Source organism: Oryctolagus cuniculus, chromosome 3, assembly GCF_964237555.1.
Source record: "Oryctolagus cuniculus chromosome 3, mOryCun1.1, whole genome shotgun sequence".
In the NCBI taxonomy this organism is placed as follows: Eukaryota; Metazoa; Chordata; class Mammalia; order Lagomorpha; family Leporidae; genus Oryctolagus; species Oryctolagus cuniculus.
This window is the reverse complement of record NC_091434.1, coordinates 26,984,729-27,006,656: the sequence shown is the minus strand read 5'-3', so window position 1 is coordinate 27,006,656 and position 21,928 is coordinate 26,984,729. Positions and strand designations below refer to the sequence as shown.

Below are 21,928 nucleotides of genomic sequence, written 5' to 3'. Positions count from 1 at the left end.
TGGTGAAATTAAAGGTACTGCGCGGCATGAAAAGACAAAGGGAAATATACATGGCTGCAGTAAAATCGGAGGAAGATAGATTTATTTATTTATTTATTTATTTATTTATTTATTTGAGAAGTAGTTACATACAGAAAGAGGGAGAGACACAGAGGTCTTCCATCCACTTGTTCACTCCCCAAACGGCTGCAACAGCAAAGGTTGGGCCAATCTGAAGCCAGGAGCTTCTTCTGGGTCTCCCACATGGATTCAGGGGCCCCAGCACTTGGGCCATCTTCTACTGCTTTCCCAGGGCAATACCAGCGAGCTGGATTGGAAGAGGAGCAGTGGGGACACAGACCAGAACCCATACGGGATGCTGGCACCGCAAGCAGAGATTGAGCCTACTACACAACAGTGCTGTCCCCAACAACTCATTTTTGAAATCAGTAATTTTCTGCTCTTAAACTGTATTCACTTCAGGCAGATAATCTACTTTGTATATTTGCAACCACTAAATAAGGATGCAAAACTCAAATTCTGGAAGAATATTTGTAAAATTTTAGTAAAGTTTATATCTGAGAAATTAAACTCAGAATATGATGCTTTCTCCTTGAAGGTGTGCAATCTTATCAAATTTAAGACAAATTAATTCAGCAAAAATATATAGACCTTTCTCTTATTTTCAGACTTAAATAATAGATACAGCCAAATCAACACTGTACAACAGGAGGTCTGCATCTTGTTTTCCATGCTGTGGGGGCTAAGCCAAACTAACCTTCAATGTTTAACAGAGCCTTTTTCTGATAGTAAATGAAATATCAAAACACAAATTGCTATACACAATTACATATCAAATCACTACTAAAAGGAAATCAGTGACAGAATTAGAATCATGATAAACTCCTCCAAATGTACCAGTAGAAAAGAGAGCTGCTTTGATACTAAGTGGGAGGTGTTAGGGCAAAGTGTTAATTCATAAATACATAAACCCCTAACAAACACTGTAGAACTTTAAAATTACAGTGATGTAAACAACAGTCAAAAACAGTAACAAAATGGCTCACCATAGAGTGAAAAGATACTTGCTAGAATGTTTCTTAAGTACAATATTGACTGGCAACAAATGATTAAGACTGCTTTTTAAGAGCAGAATGAGTAGATTCTTGATTCATAGATGCAATTAGAACCACTCAAGAGTGGAAGAGAACAGGATCTAAAACAAAAGCAGCATGCAGCAAAATAAAGGAAAGAAAAACAGATTGAATGTTACTTGGTGGTTAATCCATCTCCAGCCATCCAGCTTATCCTGTCGCATATGCCTGCTTTTCTCATGAAATCAGCACATCCTCTTTGTAAATTCAAACCTTGAACATAAATTGCTATCATTTCCATTACCTTACCACTCTCAATGTACACCACGAAGTACCTGATGAAGGGTTACCATAGTTACAACTACAAGTTGTCATTTATGGAATACATTCATGAAGTTGAACTTACAATATATCAGGACATACTACTTAGATAAACATATTTTAAAACATCTTTCCATTCAGATATATAGTTAAAACTTCAATGTTCTAAATTTAAAATCAACCATAACTTGAAGAGAATGTCATAACAATAACAAAAATAGAACATCAATGAACTGAAATTAGTGGTATAAATATGGATTACCATTTGATCTTCTAATTTATTGATCTGATTTTAAGTATATAGTATAGTTGAAGTTACATGAGATCTTAATTCCAGTCAAGATAAAAGTTTTCATGTAAAGCACATTTAAAATGTAAAAAAAAAAATTTGCTTTCTTGAATTTATTCTGTTGGGTTACTATCCTCATATGAAATTTTTTAGTAATTCAACTGCTCCTTTCAAAGTCTTTAAGAGTTAGGTTCACAGTTTGTCCCAGGATCTCTGATAGAAATCTAATCACAAATCCCCACTGCCCATATTGTTCTGGAGCACCACCTGCCAGCTAAATAAGATAATGACAAGCGGTAGAGTTGTGTACAAAATTCCTAAAGATAATGACCTAAATTTATAAAGATATGCTTTTTTTTTTTTTTTGCCAGAATGGCGAATTCACAGCATTATTATACATCTCTACATTGGTAAACAGGAGAAATAGCTTTTTTTTTTTTTAATCTAATTCACTGGCTGTAGGGAGTTTGAGGTTATTGCAAAAAAGAAAAGGGTCAACTTTAGAAGAGCTAAAATGGCCCTTCCCATTAGTATTTTTTAATTGTATTTATTTGTTTTATTTATTTGAAAGGAAGAGAGACAGACAGACAAGCAGGCAGGCAGTTCGCCTATCCACTGGTTTACTCATCAATTGCCTACAACTGAGTTGGACAGGGCTAAGACCAGAAACTCAATCCACGTCTCCCATACTGGTGGCAGGAACCCAACAACTTGAACCATCACTTCTGCTTCCCAGGATTTGCATTATCAAGAATTTAACAAGTAGAAGGTCCAGAACTCAAACACAGGAACTCTGATATTAGATGTAAACATCCCAGTGTCTTAACCCATTATGCCAAATGCCCACTGCAGTAATTTTTTTTTTTTTGACAGATAGAGTTAGAGAGAGAGAGAGAGAGAGGGGGAGAGAGAGAGAAAGGTCTTCCTTCCGTTGGTTCACCCCCAAAATGGCCACCACGGTCAGAGCTGCACCAATCCAAAGCCAGGAGCCAGGTGCTTCTTCGTGGTCTCCCATGCGAGTGCAGGCGTCCAAGCACTTGGGCCATCCTCCACTGCCCTCCCGGACCACAGCAGAGAGCTGGACTGGAAGAGGAGCAACCAGGACTAGAACCCGGCGCCCAAATGGGATGCTGGCACTGCAGGCAGAGGATTAACCAAGTGAGCCACGGTGCCAGCCCAGTAATGCTTTTTATAATGAAAGGTTTTAAGGTATGCCAGTTCAAATAAACAAATGTGCATTTTCAATATATGTCTGTGAATCAAAAACTTTATGATGTGTATCTTTTAGCTGACTCCATATATATCTAAATATAACTAATTAGGCTCTAAAACAGTTATACTTTAGCAAAAGCATTTGATACAATAATTTACTAGATATCTTCTATTTGACAAAATTTGTTCAGTATTTTTATACAGATCTTAAGAAGTCTACTCTAGCATGCAGAAATTTTCCAAAAATACTTTCAGTCATACATTACATTAGTTGTGTCCTATCTTGAAAAGTTTAAATGCCTATAAAGTGTAACATAAAAAGTCATCTCATGAATTTGATTAAAAGCCATTTTCTCTTGAAGGCACTTTAAAAAACAATAAGGATGAAAGGACAGAGGATCTGAGTTTGCCAGGTAAACATAAATCTTTGGAACAAAACTGTCTCTCTAAGCTCTTTTTTTTAATACCAAAACTATAAAAACAGAATATGAAGGAAAAATGATTTGAGAAAACTGCCCCTCAGAGAGAGCCAGATTCTTCCCCAGGTCTACTTACAGTGCTCATTCCAGTCCATATATACAACTATTCTGCAAACCATTAATACCTCATGAGTTTTGAATTCAAGTTCAAATTATGAGAAATGGAAAAATTCATGATCTTCTCATATTTAACATTTTGTAACTTTCAATTCATTATACTTAATTCTTTGGCTTTAAACGGTCTTAGTTATCATAGTAGTACTATTACTATAGCATTACATAATATACTAACATTTACTGAGCAATACTTTATAGTACTTGATATGGATTACCTCATTTAATCCTTACAACTGTGGAGGTCATAATAGCTTTAGATTCCATTGTAAATGACAAATTGGAAGCTTAAAAGCGTTAGGGATGGGTGACTGGTGTAGTGGTTAAGACGTCACCTGAGATATCCACATTCCATCAGAGTACTTGGGTTTGAGAAACCATTCTAGGTTCCAGTTTCCTGCTAATGTGCATCCAGGAGACAGCACGTGGTGCCTCAAGTAATTGGGTCCCTGTCAACCATGTGCAGGACCTGTACTGAGTTCCCAGTTCTGGATTCAGCTTAGTTCAGCCCTGTCTATTACAGGCATGTGAGGAGTAACCATTAGATGGGAAATTAATCGATCAATCTCTTTCTCTCACATACAAATAAATTAATAAAGATTCACCTTAAAACATCTTATATTAGATTAACTAATGCACAGTCACATGGTTAGTGTTCAAACCGGAAGTCTCTTTATGTTACCTCTGCTTCACTCTTTGCAATATTTTACTTCAAGTTATCAATTTTTAAATAGACCAAAATAATTACTCTTCAAATAGAGTAACATTTCAAATAACATTAGTAATATTCTGAAACCATAATATAAAAACAGAATATCATATTATTGTTCTTATTCATCCCCATATTTTGCATATTCATAAATACATCCAGTTATATGTTGTTTTTATGGAGATCAAGTAATTATTAATGGTGTAAAAGAGATAATAAATTCATCTATGTTGATAGCATACTTTTTAAGGGATTTAGTTTATTTTACATACAATAAATATTGATATTTGGACCATGTGAAATTAATAGCAAGAATCACTGATTCATCACCTGCATAGGTATGTGTCATCTGACAAGCTATTAATCCCTAAGCTTCTGTTTTCTTGTCTGTGAAATTATGGCACTAGAGTATGTTGCTCAGATCAGATGAGAGGTGCTTAAGGCACTTCCTAATATAACAAGACTTTAATAAATGTTAGATATTAAGATTTATTGGGTTTTATCATTGAAGAATTAGCTTGTGGTTTATATAGAAGTTTATACAATCTATGGCAAGCACATTAAATTGTGAAAAGTAGGTTATGCTTTTGGTAAAGCAATTACATTACTCCTTGAACACCAGCACCCCATATCTGAGTGCCTGGTTCAAGTTCTAGATAGTCTGCTTCTATTTATTTATTTATTTATTTTGCATTCATTTCATAACTACCACTTTAGAAACATAGTAATTCTTCCCACCATTCTCTGGGTTCAATACCTGCATCCAGCTCCTGATTCTAGTATCCTGCTAATGTGGACTCTGGTAGGCAGTGGTGGTGGTCACCAATGTGGGAGACCTGGATTGAGTTCCCCCTCAGCTCTGCCCTGACCTCAGCCCTGACCGTGGTCCAGCCCCAACCACTGCAGGAATCTCAGAAGTAAACCAATAGATGGGAGCTTTTGCTCTCTATATTTCTGTCTCTCAAATAATAATTGTTTAAATGAAAGTGGTAGTGGGCAGGCAACTGGTGCACTGGTTAAGATGCTGCTTGGGAAGTTCATATTCCATATCAAATTGCCTGGGCTTAATTATTGGCTCCATTTCTTATTCCAGCTTCCTAGAACTGCACACTCTGAGAAGTAGCAGACAATGGCTAAAGTAGATGGCTTCCTGCCACTCACATGGGAGACCCCGATTGAGTTCTAGGATCCTGCACTGGCCTGAATCAGACCTGGCTGTTAGAGCTGGTTAGAGAGTGAACCATCCTCTGTCTGTCTCTCTGCTTTTCAAATAATATGAAAATAAATAATCTAAAAGTGGCAGTAAAAGATATTTAAACATCAAAGACTTTGGAGTAAAATATGTCTAAAATAAAGGTCAACTTTATTTGTAATAAGTGAAGTATATACATGTACCTTTATCTTTGTTTTCTCCTTTTGATTTTCAGTGTACTTAGGAAAGTGCTTCTCTTTTGCTGCTATTTTTCAACACTTTATGCTCCAACCACAACTGCAGGTTCAGTTTGCTAACTTCATGCTGTGCCTAACTATATCCCCATCTTCTTGTAAATGTAACCCTGCAGTTTAGTTAGAACCAGTCTTATAAATACTTGCTGGCATAAACCCTGGAGTACACCAAAGTGTGCATGTGTATACATGTATGTGTGTGCAGGTGTGGGTGTTAAATTTGAAGGCTTCAATTCTGTACCATGTTTATTTTAACTGAGAATGATTAATTGGTGATAGTACATAGTATCGAAGTCTAACAGAAAGACTGCTGAGAAAAAAAAAACAAGAGCAATTTATTTTACATATAAGAGAATCAAATACCAAAATTCCTTCACAAATATCCCACCTAAGAATGCTAGGTAGTACAGTGACAAATCAGATGGGTGGGAATCCATCACAGTGACATGGAATTCATATTTAATCTCTTTTAGAGGCTAGGATAGGATACTTGAGCATGGTATGCTTGTGACTGATTCTCAAGGACACAAAACCAACCCCCAACCCCACCACTTCTGACCAGTTGTTCCTCAGCTGCCTCATTTATTCTTTATTGTCATAGTGGAGGTTAGATCAGAGCTTCCCACTGCACACATGAAGGAACTCACTACCTCCCAGGACAGGCCATTCCAACTCTGGGAAGCTCTAACTATGAGAAACTCCTTGATAGTGTTCAACTGAAATGTGATGCCTTACAACTTCAAACAGCTGTTAATGTTTCTGTTCTCCAAGGCTACACAGAACAGCGCTAATCCCTCTTATATGTAGCAGCCCTCCAGCTATTAAGGACATTACCATGTGCCCTTCCCAAGGCTCTTCTATTCTATCCCTGGGATCTCCTTATTTCTTATAATCATTCTTCAAATGCAATGGGATGCCATTATTCTGTAAGAATACAGAATTTTTAAAAACATGTCCAAATCTAAGTTACCAAATGTGTCATAGTTAAGATGATAGTCACCATTTCTGCCACAATATATTTTAATTTATAAGAATGTTTTAAAATGGATTCTTTTATGCTTATCCAACATAAGTTGGATAAGCAGGCATGGTACCCTCAGGGGACAGTCTGATATCTAAAACACACAACTGTGACAGCTAATGCTTGTTCAGAAAATCATTAATTCTGATTGTATTATGAGTGTGTCCTATGGTTATTACCATATAGATGGCGACCTTCAGAAAATCAAGTGTTGATTACTCAGCAGCCCAAATTATATACACAATTGACTCATCAGGACCAATGCTCACTTTCGGGAAAATTTATAACATCTGCTTAATTTTGGTCCTTCGGCTTGCCTCATATGATTTTCTCCTAGCCCAATTCAATTTATGACCAATGACAACCTATCATGTTTAAGTTATTTCTGTTTTAACTCCAAGTCATATAAAAGAAGCATCTATGCTGTGAAATACCTAAATATTCAGAAATATTCACTGCTCAAATTAGCTACTATTTATTTTTGGCAAAGTTGGTAGGACTCTATTCACATGAGGTTACTTAAAAAGGTTCACGGAGTAGCAGGCATTTGGTGTAGTGGTTAAAAAGCCACTATGGATACCTGGGTTCATGGTCCACCTCTACTCTACCTTCCATCTTCCTGCTGCTACCCACTGTGGCAGGCAGTGGCTCAAAATGTTGAGTCCTGGGGCTGGCGCTAAGTGCAGCAAGTAAAGCTGTCACCTGTGGCACAGGCATCCCATATGGGCATAAGTTCAAGTCTTGGCTGTTCTACTTCCAGTTCTGCTCCCTGCTAATGTGCCTAGAAAAGTATCCAGATGGCCCAAGTGCTTGAGCCCCTGCACCCACGTGAGAGATCCAGAAGAAGCTCCTGGCTCCTGGTTTCAATCTGGTCTAGCCATGGCCATTGTGACCATTTGGAGAGTGAACCAGCAGATGGAAAATCTCAATCTCAATCTCTCTCTCTCTCTCTCTCTCTCTCTCTCTCTCTCTCCAAGAGTGGTTAATGAGAAATGCAGTTATGAAGAAACTACATATGAATTTCAATTTTTCCACCAAAATAAATTTACATTTTAATTTCATTTTCCATGAACTTCTTGAGGTATCCTTATATTTCTGTTATTTTAAATACTTATGGCAAATTTTTATTATGTGTACAGGTAATATAGAAAATATTTACTGGCTGTAATGGCAGAGGGTCCTCAGAGTGATTTGCAGCAATGCAAGAGAAGAGGTCTGAAGTCCATTATTCTACCAGATGTTAACTCTTTATTCAGGGTTAATCTGAGGAAGCAGTCACGGGGAAAGGACTTAGAAAACCCAGTTAGGTAGGAATGTACTTCAGTATTTTAACATCAATAAAATCACAAGAAATATATTGGTTGAATGTTATACTTTGTAATGTACTATACCTTATCACATTCTACATAAGGATTTATGAGATTTTGAAAATGCAAAGTGTATGTCTCCACATTCCTAGTAGAAATAAAAAATATATGGTGAAATTATCTTTTCATATATTTGAATAGGAAGTGTTACTGATCTTGACTCAGTATAAAACCAAACATGTCTTCAAGTTTAAAACCTTCATGTACCACCAACACTTACACAATTACTACAGACCTTAATCAAAACAGAAACTATCTGTTAAAAAAAAAAAAAAAAACACCTTTGATAGAAACATGATTAGATGACCAATTCATGAATATGAGAATAATTTTCTATACTGTTTGATTATGGAGAATCTAGTCTTGCACCATGACAAAGCTCTAGCAGACACATAAATAATATTACAAGTTTTTGGATATACTGTAATTCAGTGTGCTAGAAAAAAATTAGAAAAGTATCAAAAGACAAGACAGACACACACACACACACACACACACACACACTGGTAGAGAGATAGAGAGGAGAGAAGTAAAAGACAAAGATGGAGGGAAAGAAGGGAAGCATCATTATATTCTTAGAATTGTATCTATCAACTACATTAAATAATCTGTTATGTTTAAATTAAAATATATTAATTTAAAAAGATATTCCCAAAATAAATTCCTGACTTTTTCTAAAATCACATTTCCATCACTATCATGTTGTGACCATTTTCTTATAAAAGTTAGCCTCACTTAGAAATTTCACAAAATGCATTCATTTAGATGACAGCACTTTTTCACAGAGTCCAATATTTGAGGTCCTGTCTGTTTTGTTTTGCTTTGTTTTGTTTTAAGCCACTTACTGGTTATTACAGTGGATCCTGTCCTGTTGGCTCATATGGCAGATGAATGACTTGTTCCAGAATATGATCCTACATCTACCAGATTCAAATCATGAAATTATCATAAAATAATGGGATTTCTGACTCACTCTCTAGTAGTAAAAATCCTTGAATATCAAAACCCCGCTATATATGTCCTTGAAAAAAAGATATTTTGGATAGTTTGACATATTGTATTTCCTGAAGACCTGGAACAATTGCAATGTTTTTGTTTTTCCTTTTTTCTCATTAATAAATCTACTTTCACAGTGCTCATCCTGCCAGTGAGAAACATGGTACTTACAGAAATTTATTTTTATGTAGCCTATAAATATTGAGTGAAAGCTGTTAAACCATAGGAGACAAACTTCATCTGTACCTTTCAAACAGTGACTGACTCAGTTTGTAGGAGTGAAATAGCATGTATTAGATCTAAATTTGCTAAACAAAATTAGCTGCGTGCCATTCTATTTGTCTTATCTCTTTCCCTGGCTCATGGTGTGCTAATTCTGGCCACAAGCAACAGAATAAGCTCCGAAAAAAATCATGAGTGCCCCTTTCACCAACAGTTGCATAAAATGCTTTGTCTATTTGAATTTATCTTGAATCTTTTTATACTTTCAATTTTCATCCTGTACTTAAAAGGAAGGAAAGAAAAGGGCCACTAAAGAATTATATCTGAATACCAATCACTTCAGTTTCCATTAGTTCCAAGCACGTTTTCAGAGGTTTCGATATATCACCAGGGACAATGGGCTGCTTAATTTCAAGTTAACAACTGGGAATATTAACTTTTAAGCTGCAATTTTTACATAGTAAAAGTGTGACTTGAAATACTAGTCCTTTTATTGTTTCTTAAATATGTTCATATATTACGTAAAAACATCAAAGATCTGTGCTGACTACTGATTCTAATTTGGATGTGTTGTTTCACTCACTTCTAACAATTTCTACTGTAGTTTAAATGGTCACATTTAACTGGGCCACAGGGTAAAAGTCAAAGATAGACATTTTTCCACAGTAATAGCAAAAGACTGAAAAGCCAATGAGCTTTGTTTCAAGATGCAGGTTTTCAATAATATAGCTTTTATACTAGCAAGAGTCTTTTAAATTATATCTAACTGTAGTAAACAGAATTGTCTGAGACACTATTACATGACCATTTAAAAATATGATGTCCAGAAAGTAGATGTATACCTGGATTAGTCATACCCATATCTGGAGAGAAAATATTCTGAAAATTATCTCTATATAGTACATTATTTCCAAAGATATACTGAAATATTTTACAATATGATCTTACGCTACTTAGCACTTTGCTTCTCAAAGCAATGCATTCTCCTACATTCATAATGGGCACTCACTCCATGCAATAGGAGAAAAAAAAAAAGAAATTATATAATGACACACTGAATTTACAGTTAAAGGAAGGCTAATATTACTTCTTGAAATACTTTCCAACAGACAGATTTACCATAAAGTTTTTAAAACAGCTTCTGCTTCAGAGCTTCTCTACTGCACTGATGCTTTCCAAGGCTCTGCATATAATTTGCAATTCTATTTCTATACTGTTTTCAAAAAGATTTCTCCATTTGTATAAATGCAAGTCCCAAAATAATGCATATATTCCTGCTTTAAAGTTCCCTCAGGGAGATAGGTCTTATATGATGGTTTCCTTAACATACACAATACACAGAAAGAAATCTGGAGAATACAATGGAAGAGGGTATATACAGGGTAACCTAAAGCAGAACTCCTAACAGATTTATCTAACAAACTTCTTCATGTGGCTACAGGAAAAGTAAAATAGCTGCTTCCCTCTCTCACATAGCAGGGACATATGGAATATCATGTCTTTGAGAGGCATCCTTAGCTGCTGTGCTGTGAGGAAGGCAGGCAAGAGACTGCAAAGAAAAAAACAGAGCCACCTGGCTCCCAGGACAGGGCAGAAACGCACCTTACCACAAGAAAGAACCAGTTAGACTCCACTCTTACATACTACTTGCCAGCTTAATTTCCTCATCTATAATATAGGAGCCATAATCTCTGACCCAAATGTTCTCACAAATCCTTAAAGAAAAAAGATCAGGAAAACTCAAAAATTTTCAGTCAGATGTGCTAATGTCTCTGTATCCAATTCTCTCAATAGCAGATTATTCTACAGTCAATTTTGAAAGTTATATTAACTCTTTCAGGTAATTATAAATTAATTTACAATTAGTGTACCCTAGTGCCTAGAAATATTGAGAGTTTAAGATTTGTTAACTTTAGAAAAGGTGTTTAGAAGAGCATTTTCCTTAGTAGAATATAAGTATTATAAATACTATAATCATCTCACCAACTTTCAGAATGCAGAACGAATCATATAAAACAGCAGTTAAGAGAATCCCCATCACCTCTTCTTAGTTCAGTTATGCTGCAAATGCTTCCTTTATATGGTCCTTTCAAAGTGGTAAGCTTGTGTTATCCACTTTAACACACTGAGAAATTTTATCTGTAACAAAGTTGTATTGTCGCAAATACCTGGGGATAGAATACACCAGATTCTGCCTGGAATCCTTTTTTTCATGAAATACTTGTTTACATATCTGTGAGGGCAAATATTCCTCCCAAGATTTTGTAAAATCCTTTAATAACATTTTTTTTTTTTTGACGGGCAGAGTGGACAGTGAGAGAGACAGAGAGACAGAGAGAAAGGTCTTCCTTTGCCGTTGGTTCACCCTCCAATGGCCACCGCGGCCAGCGCGCTACGGCCGGCGCACCGCGCTGATCCGATGGCAGGAGCCAGGTACTTCTCCTGGTCTCCCATGGGGTGCAGGGCCCAAGCACTTGGGCCATCCTCCACTGCACTCCCTGGCCACAGCAGAGAGCTGGCCTGGAAGAGGGGCAACCGGGACAGAATCCGGCGCCCCGACCGGGACTAGAACCCGGTGTGCCGGCGCCGCAAGGCGGAGGATTAGCCTAGTGAGCCGCGGCACCGGCCAACATTTTTACACTATGTTTCACTAGCCCCACCTATCCTTCTTTAACAGAAAAGTTGGCAACCTGAGCTTCTTATAGCACCTCCTCAGTTCCTTACATGGTCATGAAATACACTGGTGCGTCAGCCAACACTTAACGCTTAAACTGATTAAAACTTTAAGATTGGGGGTAAGAAATAGCAATACAATGGCCATGAGACATCAAAACAGTGGACTATAAAACAGTTATATGTTTAAGAATGGTATTCACATATATTTAGCTTGCCAAAATCAAATCAATTGAAATGCTTTGTAGCATAGTATGAGCAGACTCTAAAAATGGGCACAGGGACAAATGGTATAGTGTTGAAAACACCCCATTTGGAGAAATACCCTAGGAAGCTCAAGAAAACAACCAAAGAAATTCCCAGGGTAAACATGCCTAACATCTATTATTAAGAATTCTGTAATTATGTTTTTAGAACACTTACTTTGTGCACTATATGGTTTAATTACAAATAATAACCATTCATGAATGAGCTTAAAATTGTTCCAGCAAATGCATGCTATTCTTTCATTAAAAATATTTTTAAAGTACTTACTATGTATGTAGTATCATATTAGTCTCTGCGGGGAATAAAACCTCTTCTACTTAGAAAGATAAAACTACAGAATGTTTTAGATTAAATAATGATATTGACAAGGACTGTAGGCTGGGTAGTCAGTGAAGATGTAATGAGGAGGTATACTGTAAAGTTAAAGCTTAAAAGATTCAAAAGTTCAGGCACCAGCATTGTGGCATGGCAGGTAAAGTGCTTACCTGCGACCTAGGCATCCCATATAGGCGCTGGATCAAGTCCTGGCTGCTACACTCCCAATCCAGCTCCCTGCTAATGTGTCTAGGAAAGCAATGGAGCATGGCCCAAGTACTAGGGCCCTTGCACCCATGTGGAAGACCTGAAAGAAGCTCCTGGCTCCTGACTGAGGTCTGAACTAGCCCTGGCCACTGCCGCCATTTGAGGAGTGAAACAGCAGGTAGAAGATCTTTATCTCTTCCTATCTCTCTCTTGTAACTGTATTTCCAATAAATAAATAAATATTTTGAAAAGATTCAAAAGTTTGGTGGGGCAGAGGCAACAAAAAAGGGCCAAGAATTCCAGGGAAAGGGGTCAGCAAAAGTAAACACAATGAACAAGCATGGTCAGGGAACTCTGTCTAGGTCAGCCTGGTTCTTAGATACAATATATCTTAAGAAATCCTAAAACAGGATTAAGGAAACTGAAGAGTATTTTAGCAGGCTTTAAATTTTGCAGTGGTGATCACTGAAGGTTTCAGAACAAAAACAAAGATAATGAAAGTATTATTTTAGAAAAGGTCATCTGGTGGCAACAGGAAGGATTTGGGATATGAACATGTGGAAAGACGAGACCCATAGAGAGGATCTTGCAATAGCCCTTCTGGGCTTTTTAAGGACTACATGATTTCACAGAAATTTTTAATTTTAATAAGCCATGCAGTCAATTTTCCTTAAAAGAAACTTATTTAATTGTTCTAGTTCCAGACAAAATGACTAAAGGAATTCTTCAAACCAAAAGTATATGTCTATGCCGGCGCCCTGGCTCAATAGGCTAATCCTCCGCCTGCGGAGGCACCCCAGGGTTCTAGTCCTGGTGAGGCACCCCGGGGTTCTAGTCCTGGTTGGGGCGCCGGGTTCTGTCCCGGTTGCTCCTCTTCCAGTCCAGCTCCCTGCTGTGGCCGGGGAAGGCAGTGGAAGATGGCCCAGGTGCTTGGGCCCTGCACCCGCATGGGAGACCAAGAGGAAGCACCTGGCTCCTGGCTTCAGATCGGCGCAGTGCGCCATCCGTAGCAGCTATTTGGGGGGTGAACCAACGGAGGGAAGACTTTTCTCTGTCTCTCTCTCTCTCTCTCACTGTCTAATGCTGCCTGTCCAAAAAAAAAAAAAAAGTATATGTCTAAAAGAAATATTATTCTGTTTTATTTTTATTTGGCTCCCATAGGCCCCAATAGAAAGAAATTCATATTCTTTGAGCCTACAGGGAAGAATAGCAAATACTGACAAAGAAAGATTTTAGTAAAAGGAGAGTTTGCCTAGAGCAAAACAGTCACTGTCACCCATGACCTCTATTAGGTATACCCCTGCTAGTGATAGGGATCCATCCTGAAACAGAGGACTGCATAACTTAACTGCTCAAGCTGCAGCCATACTAGATACAGACACAGAACTTAGATAATCTGTCACCATGTTTTATCAGCCAAGAGACACCCTCAGCAGGAGAGAGAAGACTAGCAGATATGTTTTTAAAAAGCAGGTTTATGATCCCTGCTTGTAACCTAAAGGCTTAATATTTCAATATCCACTTGAACCAGTGAATGTGGGACCAGATATAATATCAGAAGAGTCGTAAAGCTTATCAGGTGAAACTGATTGTTTACAAGTCTGATCTGTTTGGAAAATAAACAAATGCTTATTACACCATTCATTTTCTTTTCTTTAAATACTTTTATATTCCAGGTGAAATAAATAGAAATATTCACATAACCCTGATTCCGATTAACTCCTGGATTCAGAAACTGAGTCTTGAGCATTCTTATTGGTGTTTAGTATGCTTTGGTAACTCCCACAATATTGGAAATAATGTGATTGACAGAAATCGTGCTGAGCTACACCCCAAGGGAGAGTTTTTAATGATGTTTCATAGAAAGTTCCACAGTGTCTATGTTAATCTTTTGTTACAAGGGTCCATTTTCATTTCTAATTCCTAAATGAGTTTCAAATCTCCCTTCTGTCACTAGGGCCCACGAGAATGCTGAGCATGCCCAAGAAAGCTCAGGGGCTTGAGAGAAGTCACCCACAACCAAAGTCAAGGTTATATCAACAACACTGCAGTCATGAAGGCCCAAAGAAGCAGCCTGCAGAAGCCTTCTAAAGGCAGGGAAACGTGCCATAACAATGAATGCATAATAACTTAGTAATTAGTTTTACTCATGCATTTGTTCAAAGAACACACCTACATCTTTGTCTGGGCCTGGAGAAAAAAAGGTGGGGTTGGGAGAGACTCAGCAAAGACAGTGGATACAGTAAAGAACCTTGGGTTGGATGATGGACCTGGAAAAGTCTGGAATATCACTCGGATTGTGGGACTCTACCAACTAACTAGTGATAAGGAACCCAGTGCTTACCCTTTACAATCTATTTTATTTAAACATGTATGCTACTTATTTCAGAGTGGAGAAATAACCATTCTCTACTGATTGGTCATCTGTATAAAGTGACAGGTATAAATTCTAGAAATTACTATGATATACAGAGACTTAAGGTGGGCTGCTCCTTTTGTGACTTTTAGAGTCAAAATCCTATATTCAGAATAGGCCAAATCAGGTAAAAAGATCCTTCTACTATCTTAACAAAGTTGCTTCACTTCTTAAAACTTCATATACCATAAGTTACAATTAATGAATTCATCTTAAATATAAAGATGACAATGACAATCCCATGGACTTCCCATTGAAAGGTATTATACAGCACAATAATTAGCACCATTTCTTTTCACTTCAGTTTTTGCAGTTCTCTTTTAAAACAACGAACTTTAATTAATGTATTCTTCCTGATTTAAGTGTCTGAGTTTTCAAGTAGTTTGTGTGTTACAGTAAATGACACTGGTGTGAGAAGCTGCCACTAACTTATCACTGGTACTCCAAGTTTCTCACTTTAAAAATGAGATGACTGGACTCCATCAGTATTTTCCAAACAGTGTAGACTTCTGTGAAGCCAGCACAGAGGAATAGATGGGAAAGTGGAAAGAAAAGGAAGGAGAAGTGGAAGGTGAAATTCAGGGGACCACAAAGCTGACTGCTCAACGTACCTTTAACAAAAGCAGCTATTTCTTTGATTCCTAATATGTTTACATATCAGAGCTACATATATGAATTCACTTGAAAATCAAAGGTACACTTAAAAAAATTTACACTGCTTAAAAACAAATGCATTTTTCTAAAAAGCTTAAACATAGCTTTTCCTTCTGATTTGTTGAAAACATTCATGATGTTAATAAAATATCACATTTAGCTACACTAATACAGGTGAAAAAATTGAGACACAGGCAAGGAATCTAACCCAAGATCACACAGCAAATTATTGTATCAGGACCAGAATCTCTAACTTTCATTTTAGTGTTTTATTCTCCAGCATCACACAACAGCAGGGCTGCTGCTGTGCTACCCACAGCTCAGGCATGAACCATTCCTATTAAATTCTGTGTGGCTGCTGCCCCCTGGAGTTGTGCAAAGTGATGGGACTACAGAACAAATACAGATTCAAAATGAAAATAAGTATAAAACAATTACTACATGCTCACAGCTATTCTTTAAGAATTAGGCCCCAAAACTCACATATATTCTATCTCTGTACTGCAAAAGTAAGATAGCTCTCTTCATCTTGATAAGTAAGTACAAACAGAAAGCACCAGTTTAGGAAACAGATATACAAACAAGAAAGAGGCTATAAAGAATTATTAAAGCAATGGAAAATAGGTCATTTTAATGAATGTGTCAGAATTACCAACAACTCAAAAAATAAACATATGCAATGAAATCTAAAGCGATCCCAAGCAATTCTGAAAAGCAATATTTTTGGGGAAATGGCTTTCAAACACAAATGCTATAGAGTCCATATCTCTATTTCATTAGACAGGTTCTCTTCTGTCACCGATAGCCTGCTAAGAAGTTTATTTGTTTACTAACATATGTGCACATGTTCTAAATTACATATGCAATCTGAATTGCATATACAAAAACAATAAACTTTTTACTGGAATGTATCTTGCTATTACAGAAGACTTTAAAGTCATTTTTCAGAAAACTGTTATACTGTAGAGAAACAGTACATTCCTTGCATCCCTCCCCACCCCCAAACCCCCAGGCAGATAAGCCAACTCCCAAGAGATGAAGTGAGTTGCTCAAGGGATTGACATGGGACTGGAGTAACTGTCCCTAGAATATAGAAATTCTGATTTTAACCATATGGCTATTTCCTGAGTTAACACTTAACAACAAAATAGGCAGTTCAAGTCTTCAAATTTATGAAGAGCTATAGTTTTAGGAAATAATGATCTAGGATTTTTTTCTAAAAAAGGAAAATCAAAGGAATCCTTTTCATTATAAACTGTTAATTGCTATATCAGAAATCATGAAAAGCAAGGTTTTACTCGACAGTTCAATATTTATAGTACCTCAAAAAAAAAAAGTATTAGATAGAAGATGCAATTTGGTTCCAGATGGTGAAATGTTAATATAATAGAACATCTCTAAAATGATATAACCTGGAGAAAAGTAGGTAATATGATTAAATTCTACCCTACATAGTATTCTCAGTAGATCACTGTAAAAGATAACAGCAAGATATGGTTGGTAATTAATTTCTATAGTACAGCTCTGGACTTAAACATGTATAAGCTAAATTCAATGTAAATATTTACATCTCCGTAAATCAGTATCTCTCAAAAGGATGAAATCTAACATAGTAAATGCCAACAAGTTTGGTGTAACAGAATATATCCTTTTTGATCCTTTGCTTCACCTACGTTTTAGGCACTTAGAGATTACATATGGATTTTCAGTAGTAGCAGAACACTGTAATAAAGCCAAAACATATTGTTATTTTTAAAATACATGATAAGTTTTCTTAATACCTACCTTAATATAATGAAAAAAATGACACTGCTTTAAAGCACTGCAATCTTTAAGGCATCCTAATTCAATTTATTGTCTAAAAATGTATACCTTACATAGATGTTTAGACTCAAGGTGGCTTGAATCACCAAGCATCAAAGATTGCTTAGAAAAAGCACAATTCCTTGCATCACAAGCATTGTTAAATGGCAGTAGACAACCTTCCTTCCTTAGTCAAGAAAGGAAATGAGGAAGAGGGAAAGGGAAGAAGGGACTTCTCTGTGGAAAGATTTGGCCTTGGAGTCAGGGCTTTTGAGATGTGCTAGTGATCTTGGATCGATGCCTTTTTATTTTCTTTCAGGAATAAATCTGAGCAATGGAATGGCTTGTGATTGTCCAGCCAACCAGCCATATCAGATTTATCAGAAAGAAAGAATGAAAACTGGCTCAGAGGACTCCTGCAGTGGCTGAGTGGCAGGTTGCTGGGAAAAACACACATGAAAAAGAATACACTTAGTGGTAGAAGAGAAAATATATACTCACACGTGTAAACTCAATAAACAGTAAGATGTAAAGAAAGAATCTATAGTAATGGAAAGGGTGAATGCATAAGACAGATGATAAATAGTACTTCTATTTAAGAACTGAAATGATGAAAGCTCATGAATACTAAATATTTGAATCCACTTTCAGGAGGAAATATGATTTTCCATTAAATGAGTGCAAACTCTAAAAATTAGCCAATGCCAACTTACTGTGTTTGGGTTAGAATAAAAAATACATAAATCTTCCATGAAGTGCAAGCCCTGGTAAATATTCTAATGTAATTTCTTAATCATGACAGATTTCCAATGACTAAATGAAAATATATATATAAAGCAGTAAGTACCTTGATTTTCAACAAAATTTGACTTACTCTGCATGCATAATTAAAATACATAAAGGTAGCTGAGGTTAAAAAGAAAAAAAGGCAATCTGACACAACCAGAGTCCTTCCATTTCACCAGAAAAGAACTCAGTTATTCTCAAGTGAGTTTCAGTTAATAGTACACAAGTCTATTAATTTATTTACAAATAATGAGAAAAAATCTTCCTCTAAAAATGCCCCACTCTACATATATAAGAATTTCAAAATTAAAAGAAAAAAGGGAAACAGTGCACCTATGGGTGTGCTTGCAGTACATGTAAGAAAGAATACTAACACTTTCTTGAAAATGCATTTAACACTTCTTTCATTATTTAACTAAGTTCTATTAATATTTTTCTCCTCAAATGTAAAAAAAGCTAAGTTTCAAAAAATAATTACATATTGTAATATGTAGGAAAGACATGTACTTTTACAGAATGAAAAGCGGGGCTAAGTTACTTGCAAACAAGAAATGGGAACTGAACTTGTTTATCACATATCTATTAAGGTATGTGAAAGTGCCACTTCAATATTTCTATATAATACTATAAAATTTATTTCAATACAAGGGGAATGTTGATAATTATTGATTAAATGAGGAAGATGGAAATTTCAGAATTATTCCTTTAGGTGGCAAAGGTTTCATAATTGCCGCTCATAGGGTCCTTGGCTGTAATATTTCAGAAAAAAAGTGAATCACTGGAAATGAGACGTCCTTCAGAATTACTAGAAAATTCTCTTTACAACTGATTTTTTTTCAAGAGGGAACAAAACAGGTCTCCTTACATTATAAATATTTTTAAGAAATATCTTAAAGATCTATTCACCAGAATCCTTCACCCTATATTTTTATTCTGTTCACATAGAGCAGTAAATAAGGTGCATTCCTTCTGCTTCTTAAGAAATTAGCATTTCAAAATATGCCACTTTCCCCTGAACTCCAAGCGTGTCTAATAATGCGAGAAGCAGATTGTCTTCCCTCGTTTCCTTAATTTGTTTCATCTAAAAGCAATTCACTCAACATCTTGTCGCCCTCTGGCAGCTTAGTTTACTTATCCGCACTTAATTTCTCATTTGGACCAAAACAAACTCTTCCAAACTGCTACTGACTGCTAACCGCGAGAGAGGAGAGGCGCGCAATACGTATTTACTTGAGAACACGTAACCACACACATGCATAGCCACAAACACACAGCCTCACTCACACCCAGTCACTTGTTTTCACAATAACGCTGCATTCAAACCAGCTGAACTTTTCCTGTCAGGTGCGGTGGGGCAAAAGGGGGGGGGGGGGAGTCCCCAGGGGAGTTTGCAGTTTCCAGTGGGTCACCTTAGTATGAGTGTTGCAATTATACCAGGGATGCACCCAAGAGCTTTTCTTTGTGCGGCCCTTTCATCTGGATCACTTTGTGTTCTGAACAAGTGAGGCTCTCCTTTGTGCCCCCAGAATTTCAAGTACAGAGTCACACTCGGAACAACAATGGCACGCTAATCCTCGCGCTCTAAATGGGCTCACTTGTGGGTCTGACAATTCGCCCAGGGAAAGGAGAAGAGACGAGCGAGGGCAAGAGCTGGTGTCGCCTGAGACGAGGAAGAGGACAGCTGCAGAACTAATTTGGATTACATTCCTTGCAGAAATTCTGAAAAGGGCTTTTCGGAATAGCTCAGCCCCGCGCCGCACAGTTAATACCAAATTGCTGCGTACCGGGAGCGGGTCCTCCAGCGGCAGAGGCTGAACCAGACAGCCCCCAGTAGGTCGCCTCCTAGAAATTCCTCCCGCCTCAGCCTGCCTGTCGGTCGCAACTGTTTTTGAATGGGTCAATGTGCATAATCAACCCATTGAGGGAAAATATGAAGGGACTGGGAGTGGGGAGGCAGATAAAAAGGGATGTATCTAAGAGGCCGCTTGGAATCTCGAGACGGTGCAATTCCCGAGGTGGCTGGAGCGCGGGACCTGGTATGCATGAAGAATTTCGGAGTAATTGGGAGGGTGCAAACGGCGCACATGTGCCAGGCGAAGGTCATTCTGAAAGGCTCCATGATTGGAACTTGTTATTTACTAGGCAGCGAGGGGGAGGCGGGGGCGGAGCGGGGAAACTACCGCGAGCCGCCGTTCTCTTGGCGAGGTCAGGAGGACACCCTCCGGAGGCCTAAAGCTCGCCCTATCGCCACTCCCAGGGGCTTTATCTCCTCAAGCTGCCTCCCACGCTCTCGCCAGCAACCCCAAACGGCTCCGGAAATCTCCCCCGGGCTCTCCAGAGGCCACCACCACCACCACCCCCCACCTTGGCCGCGTCAGACACCGGTTCTCCTCATTCCTTTCCAGTCCCCAGGTCATCCCCAGGAAACTCCCAGTGTTGGAAACTTAGAGCTCCCCTGTCCCTGCAGGTGCTGCTGTCATTAGCCCTGCCCGCTGCGGCGCGCCAGCCCCCTGCGCGGCCCCTCGGGGTCAATTAGCCCTTTGCCTGTCCAGGTACCTGGGGCTCAAGCTCTCCAGCAAACACTGACCGCGCCCGGGAGCGCAGCCGCCGCGCCCGCCTCGGGTTAAATCAATTCGCGCGACCGGCAGGCTCCGCAGCCCGGCCGGGCAGTAAACAGAGAAGTTGGAGGGAGTCCGGCCAATAGCAAGTTGAACTACAGGAAGAACTCCTCCCGGAGCCAAACACAGCCACCGACGGGAAGGCCGGGCTCCTAGCTCAACGTGCCAAGCCTCTTTTAATTTTTTTTAATAGGACAGGCATGCAAGCAAGCACCCCTCGAGTCAATGGGGCGAGGGACTCCGGGACGCCAGCCGAGGAGGCTGGCAGTTCCAGGCCCGGGCCGAGGCACGCCCGCCCGCCGCGCTCTCCAGGCTGCCCAGGCTGGGCTCCAGTCGTGCCTGACCCCGCAAACCTCGGGCGACTGGGGGCGCAGCGGCCACAGGGAGCACACACAGGTGCACAGCCTGGTTCTCGGAGCTGCACGCTCCACAGCCCGCGGGCTGCGGAGCAGCCCGGCCAGCACCACCCCGGGACCCCAGCCCTGCCCAGGCTCCTGCGGTGCGCCTTCCTTTGCGGCTTGTTGCCTTGAGGGCACAGAGTCCGAGACCGGAGGGCTCCTCTGGCTGAGGGTCTGGGTCTCCCGCGTCCGAACAACAGGCGCGACTAGCAGCGAGCCCGCTTAGGCACAGGGAAAACACGCGAGGGAGAAAGAAGGTGGCTTAAGGAGAGAGGGGGGGAAAGGGTCATGGGGTGCAGAGTAATTTTTCACGATAAATAAAACACTTGCGCGCCCGCGCACATACACACAGGGTAAGTTTAGGATGGAGAAAGAAAGGGGTGACCGGGAGCCGGTGCCAGAGGCCCCAGTCCAGGGGTCCCTCCGCGCCTGGGGGCGAGCCGGGGTCGGGGTGGGCAAAGACGGCAGGGGAGCCACCGAGGCAGCCTAGCCGGCGGCGGCGGCGGCGACAGGTTCAACTGCTGGAGCGCGAGAAGGAGCGC

At 39.0% G+C, this 21,928-nt stretch overlaps 1 protein-coding gene and 1 long non-coding RNA gene across 8 annotated transcripts in view; both read right to left on the bottom strand.

Annotated features, from left to right (window-relative positions):
• The window catches only part of ERBB4 (erb-b2 receptor tyrosine kinase 4), a 1,263,146-nt gene that overhangs the window by 1,240,443 nt on the left and 775 nt on the right, over positions 1-21,928 (bottom strand). The gene's annotated exons all lie outside the window — the stretch shown is intronic.
• The window catches only part of LOC127491701 (uncharacterized), a 112,014-nt gene extending 90,086 nt beyond the window's left edge, over positions 1-21,928 (bottom strand). Inside the window, exon 1 of the long non-coding RNA XR_007920583.2 lies at positions 1-21,928. This exon is cut by the window's left edge and continues 77,072 nt beyond it. This is a non-coding gene — a long non-coding RNA (uncharacterized lncRNA).